The following is a 7,125-nucleotide window of genomic DNA, read 5'->3' on the forward strand; positions in this document are numbered from 1 at the left end:
ACGTGGGGAGGACAGGAGCTCGGTGAGAGATTCACCATCTCAAGCCCTTCCTTCACCGGCCTGCTGCCCGTGCCTCATTCCAGACTGAGTGGCAGCAGGGGCGTCAGGATGTTCCGGCCCAAGGAATCTGGGCATCACCATGACCTGAGAGGAGGCGTTGCACTACAACCCGTGAGGCTTCTCTCTGAGCAGGCAGGGCCTCAGCACAAAAGGGGGCTCAGCCCGCCTGAGGAACTTGACTTAGGGTTTGTGCGGAGTAGAGAAACAAAAGGTTGGTGCAGTTTCCTGAGGCTGATCTCACTGGGTCTCTGTCGTCCCCCTGGGCCCCGAGAAGGGCGAAGAGAAGTCATTATCATTACTGGGCTCTGTAGGGAGAAGGGTAGGTGGGGGAGGTCGAGAGAGGGCTGCCTTTAGGCGCTCTGATCTCAGGCTAAAAGGGCGCCTGGGCGACTCAGTCGGTTAAGCGGCCGACTTTGGCTCAGGTCATGATCTCTCGCGGTTCATGAGTTTGAGCCCTACGTCAGGCTCTGAGCTGACAGCTTGGAGCCTGGAGTCTGCTTCAGATTCCGTGTCTCCCTCTCTCTCTGTCCGTCCCCCGCTCATGCCCTGTCTCTCTCTCTCTCTCTCTCTCTCTCTCTCAAAAATGAATAAACATAAAAAAAAAAAAAAGCCACCCAGACCACTCTGTAGGGAGGGAGCTGAGGAATTACCACCCCAGCCCTACTCAGTGTCCTCCCTCTGGTCTCCTGTTAGGGGCTTCTGTTGACTGAGCCCTCCTATAGGAGGTCCCATGGATCTGCCGCGCAAGGCGCAGAGCAGGGGGAGAAGGGGAGACGGAATCTGGAGAAGGAAGCCAAGTGTCCAGCCCGGTCCACGCTCTTCCCTCCTTTCCTTTGTCCAGGTGAAAACCAGAGTCCTCAATTTAGAAGGCACGCAATTCTCATCCATTACTTAACCACAGGAACACGGTGTGCTAATGACGATGCGTCGGACTCTCACGGTGATAGACACCTGTTTCTTCAAGTGCCGTGGGGAGAGGAAGATGGGCGGGGGGAGAAGATCACGTAAAACGAAGCTGCCAAGGTCCCGGGTGCATAGCGGGAGGTGATCAGAACTGCCTTCTCCCCCCACACGCTCCATATCCTCTTGCCACCTGCCAACGCCTACTCGCAACAAATTGCTGTGTGACACAGATCATTCTTACGAGGGGTGGGTGTCTGATGATCTCATTTTCGTTGGCTGTCTGCAGTTTTCCATCGAGCAGGGCCACTGGCCCCTGAAATACGAAGTTGTCATCCGGTTTCCACCCTCTGGTGGTCGGGTTCCATCTGGCGACCAGCAGAATGACCCCACCTTCTGTTACAGCGGCGCGGGTAAGCACAAAATGGCGAGGCTGCGGTCGTGGCTCCCAGTTGCTTAGAACTACAATGGATTCCCCGCCCACCTCAATCCCAAGGCCACAGAGGCCAGAAGCAAGAATCCTTTTTTTTAAATTTATTTGTTTATTTTGAGAGAGAGAGAGACCACGCAAGTGGGGAAGAGACAGAGAGAGAGAGAGAGAGAGAGGGAGGGAGAGAGAGAACCCCAAGCAGGCTCCACACCACCCCGCAGAGCCTGATGCGGGGCTCGAACTCACAAACCGCGAGATCGCGACCTGAGCTAAAGCCACACACTTAACCGACCGAGCCACCCAAGCGCCCGGCAAGAATTCTTTAAGTGGGTCATCGAGTGCACTGGTGGGAGGGGCTCTCCCTCATTCTTTTTTTTTTTTTTTTTAATTTTGACATTTATTCATCTTTAAGAGACAGAGACAGAGCGCCAGTGGGGGAGGAGCAGAGAGAGGGAGACCCAGAGTCCGAAGCAGGCTCCAGGCTCTGAGCTGTCAGCACAGAGCCCCATGCGGGACTCCAGTTCACTGACCGCGAGATCGTGACCTGAGCCGAAGTCAGCCGCTTAACCGACTGAGCCGCCCAGGCTCCCCATCCCTCATTCTGATGTTGTTTCCCGGGACCCCTGCATGCTGGCTATGGGGGATATCGCACCATAGACTGAGCGCTGGTTTGAGACGTCCATTTCTGATAGATGACAGGGTGCTGTCTCTCACCTGGTGTCCTCCTAAGCCATCGTAGGCCATTCCATCATTCCGATGAGCCACCCGTCTCTGTGTAATGGGGCACCTGGGAAGGTCATTGAGCTCCATGGTTGTGTAAGTTAGTTACCTCACTACCTCGTGGGATACTGTAGGCATTTTCTTTTTAAAAAAAAATTTTTTTTAACGTTTATTTATTTTTGAGACAGAGAGAGGCAGAGCATGAATGGGGGAGGGTCAGAGAGCGGGGGAGACACAGAATCCGAAACAGGCTCCAGGCTCTGAGCTGACAGCACAGAGCCCGACGCGGGGCTCGAACCCACAGACCACGAGATCATGACCTGAGCCGAAGTCAGCCACTTAACTGACTGAGCCACCCAGGCGCGCCCCTGTAGGCATTTTCTAAGTTCCCAAATGGTAGTGTTGGCAGAAGCACTGAGTACAAGGAAGGCAAATGGGAACCCATGGTATGTGCCAGTCCCCATAAGGGTGAAGCTTAGCCCTCTCCACGATGGGGTATGTGCTGTGTAGTCCTGCTGTAGAACGACGCCATGAGGCACTTCGCATTGGCCTCTGCCTCTGTTTGTTTGGGCCCTGAGTTCAGTCAACACCCAGGTCGGCCTTGAGGAGAGGTAGCCCATGTGTTGTAACCGTGTGGAGCTTCCGCCCCTGCCCACGGGACCGCTCCTCAGTGCGTGCATTCTGGTGGGCATCGGCGTGGGTCATGAAGATTCACGCTCCGTGTCTACCCCCAGAGGACCATCCACGTATCTTCCCCAGTATCCATTTTATCCTTTTAGTCTTTTCTTTCTTTTATATACTTTTATTCTTTCCAAGTCCTTGGCTAGGTGGCTCATATGGATCCGTGCATCAGTGGACCTAAGGACGTCCCTCTGTCCCGTAAGGTGGAGCCCTGTGGTTTTGCCACCTGAAGGACTTCCCTACATTATTCCTTCAGGACCACATGGGTGCAGGGCTAACCCAGCATCTACCCACTGCCTGGTGCCAGCCCATCGTACAGATCCATCTATAAACCTGGTCTATTATTTCTCTTCTCTGGGATCACAGGGAATATCCGTAAGCCCATAGGTGTCGGTGGAGGGAAAAGCATCAGGAGCAGGCGCCATGGGCATCTGAGCCATCTGTCGAGGCATACGCCTTTGCCTTGTATTAGTGCTTGAGTCTGATCTCATACATGCCTCTTCTGTGGATGATGGATGCTGTGTGCACACCCAATGTCATGGCTTGGTAGTTTTCATCCAGGATGTGATGGGCAGTTCAGGTCACAATGCCCTTGGTGTTCATGGCCAGGTGAGTCTGTCAGTTTGGCCTTCTAGAGCAAAGCACCATTGCGTATCAACGACAGACGCTCACTTCTCACAGTTTTAGAGGCTGGAAGTCCAAGATCAAGGTGCCTGCATGGTTCTGGGGAGGCCCCCTTGTGGGCTGCAGATGATAGACCTCTCACTGCTTCTTCACGTGGCTGAAGGAGAGCTAACCAGTTTGGGCTTGCTTCCTAAGAGGGCGCTGTGATGGTTGATTGGATCTTTAACCTGATTGGGCTAAGAGATGCCCACATAGCTGGTAAGATGTTATTTCTGGGTGCTTCTGCAAGGCTGTTTCCAGAAGCCTTCAGAATGTCACTTGAATGGATGTGAGGGGGCCTCTTCCAATCTGTTGAGAGCCTGAATAGAACAAAAAGGTGGAGGAAGAAGGGATTTGAGCTCTGCAGGGGCTGGGACATCCAGCTCCTCCTGCCCTTAGGCATCAGCTTTCCCGTTCTCTGGCCTTCAGATTTGGACTGGGGATTTAGACCGTTGGCTCCCTGGTTCTTAGGCCTGAGGTTGGGTGGAATGACACCACCTGGCTCCCTGGGCCTCCAGCTCACAGACGGCAGATCATGGGAGTTCTTAGCCTATCTCTCTCTCTATATGCCCTGTTGGTTTTGTTTCTCTGGAGAACCCTGACTAATACAGGCACTAGTCCCATTCACTAAAACTTCACGCTTATGACCTGGTAACTTCCCGAAGGCTCCAGCATTAAACACCTTCACACTGGGATTAGAGTTTCAACATACGAATTATTGGGTGGGACCCACACATTTAGTCCAGTGCACCCAGCATCCAGATTCCAGTGGCCCAAAGACAAGCCAGGAGTTCATTTTCAGATTGGTATCTGCAGAGGGAGGCACGGATTTTCTCCAAAGCCTGGAGTTCTGCACTGTGATTCTTCCATTGGAGATTGTAAAATAGTCCATAGAAAGTGGGCTGGGTTTGAAACAGATGCTCTTGGGGCGCCTGGGTGGCTCAGTCAGTTAAACGTCTGACTTCGGCTCAGGTCATGATCTCACTGTTCATGGGTTTGAGCCCTGTGTCACATTCTGTGCTGACAGCTCAGAGCCTGGAGCCTGCTTCGGATTCTGTGTCTCTCTCTCTCTCTGCCCCTCCCCTGGTCACGCTCTGTCTCTCCCTCTCAAAAATAAATAAACATTAAAAAAAATTAGAAACAGATGCTCTTACTGCCATTAATTTCTAAATATAATCACCCAGGAGTTATTTTAGAAGACTATTTTGACATTTCCAACTGGAAGACTTTTGTGGCCAAAGTCTAAGGGTTAATTTCTAATATAATTCCTTTGAGGTTTTTAATGGTTGGTCCTTCTCCTAAGTTATGGCTATTTCCTATATGGCTTATCGTTTGCTGTCCCTACCATTTAGTATTCAAATGTATCTGCACTTATGAACATGGCAATTCTCCTTTTTTTAGCGCCAGCATGAGGATTAGTCAAGTCTGATTTCCCCTTACAGGAAGTAAGGTTTTTGCCTAATTGGATTTGTGAAACCAGTCACAAGATTTTAAAAATCAATTGCAAGTGACCGATCCATTGCAAAAAAAAAAAAAAAAAAAAAAAAAAAGGAAAAGGAAAAAGGAAAAAAAAAAGTGAACTGTGGGCTACACCAGAAGAAAAAAGAATTGGAATTTAGGTTTTATTTATTTGCAGAGACTTGAGCCAGATTATGGTCATTTGATTTCTAAATTATTCACATTGGGTCTAAAGTCAATTTCAATCAACAAAGAACCAACTTTTTAGAAAAATATTTTGGGTTTTTAAATCTGAGGACATTCTTTTTTGTTTGTTTATTTTGAGAGGGAGAGAGAGAGAGAGAGACGTGAGCAGGTTAGCAGCAGAGAGAGGGGAGAGAGAGAATCCCAAGCATGTTCCACACTGTCAGCACAGAGCCCGATGCAGGGCTCAAACTCATGAACCATGAGATCATGACCTGAGCCAAAATCAAGAGTCTGAGCCACCCAGGCACCCCAACAAAGAACCAGCTTTTAAAGCTGTTTAAATTCTGTGGGACAGGAGTTGCAAAAGTAAGGATGAAGGAGACAAGAAAGGGGTGAAGAAAAAGAGGTGGAAAGAGAGGAAGAGAGAAAAAGCAAATTGAAAGATCCGAGCAAAAGAAAATTAGCTACAGAATGGAGAAGGATAAACAGTAAAAAGCGACAGCGTGAAGTTTAGGTTTATAGTAGCTGAAGATCAGCCTCTGTCCTCTGGACGTTGACCTCTAATCTGATCCCAGAATCAGAAGCTCCTTAACTCCGACCTCACCCAAGTTCACATTCTGACCATGACTATGCTCTCACAGCCAGTTCCTGACCAGGCTGAGCCCTGACCCTGGCCCTAAACCCTGACTGCACCACAGACTTGAACTCTAAGGAACCTAAAATGGCCATTTCCCAAGAGATTCCCCCAAGATGGTGCCTCTTGGGATAGCAGTGGGGGAGGCAGTCTATGCTCTGCCAGCCTTCCCCTTCCCCGTCTGTGCCGGCTGTGTCCTATACTTACACATCCTCTGAAGACACTTAAAAAAAAAAAATCACAGAGGCGCCTGGGTGGCTCAGTCGTTTGAGCGTCCGACTTCGGCTCAGGCCACAGTCTCACGGTTCGTGGGTTCGAGCTTGGGACAGGCTCTGCGCTGACAGCTCGGAGCCTGGAGCCTGCTTCGGATTCCGTGTCTCCCTCTCTCTCTGCCCCTCCCCTGCTCATGCTCTGTCTCTCTGTCTTTCAAAAATGCATAAAAACCATTTAAAAAAATCACTTCATTGGTCTTGCATTGCTTGTCCCGCCTCTTCTCTTCTCAGACAAGCATCTTCAACTCTCTGGATACCTTTCTTAGCTTCTATGTGTTCTCCTTTGACTCACCCATCCGTCTTTCCATCTTCCCCTTTCGCTACAATTGCTTTTACCAAGGTCACTGACACCCTGCCAGCCACTCTTCGGGCCAGTTTTGTGGCATTTGATATGATACATCACTTCTTCCCTTCAGTCACCCCCTGACAGGGTGACAAATCGAAAAGAAAAAGAAAAGAAAAATTAATTTTCCCTGGTGCAAAAAGGGAAAAAGAGCCCCCTTTCTTTCAGAAGCATTTTCTTTTTTTTTTTCCAGAAGCATTTTCTAATGATATTTTAAATGTTTTATTTATTTTTGAAAGAGAGACAGAGTAGGAGAGGGGGAGGGGCAGAGAGAGAGAGAGAGGGAGACAGAGAATCCAAAGCAGGCTCCAGGCTCCGAGCTGTCGGCACAGAGCGCGACGCGGGGCTCAAACTCACGAACCGGGAGATCATGACCTGAGCCAAAGCCAGACGCTTAACTGAGCCACCCAGGCGCCCCATTCAGAAGCGTTTTCTTTAGGAAGTGTGTAATCGTAAGTAGATTATTTCTCTTTGGGATGTAGGTAAATCTTGAAAACATAAATAGGTCTCTTGTCCCCTTTACAGCTCAGGAATGCCTTTCTCAAGGACGCAGGACCCATCTCCTTGAAATACAATCAGCAGGGAAGATAGCGCCCTAAGATGATCTCAGTATAGCTCGGTTCATCCCCAGTATCCGGGGAAGGGTAGGAACCTGATGTAGGGTGGTCACCTCCTTCCAGCTTACAAAACTACCTCTAGTCATAACGGTAGGAGAAGTTGATCTTTCCTTCGGATACAGCCAGTTAACTAACACAGATGGTCACCCCCGATTACCAAG

The sequence above is a fragment of the Panthera pardus genome, unplaced genomic scaffold (genome assembly GCF_024362965.1).
Source record: "Panthera pardus isolate Hobbes unplaced genomic scaffold, ASM2436296v1 HiC_scaffold_18, whole genome shotgun sequence".
NCBI lineage: Eukaryota > Metazoa > Chordata > Mammalia > Carnivora > Felidae > Panthera > Panthera pardus.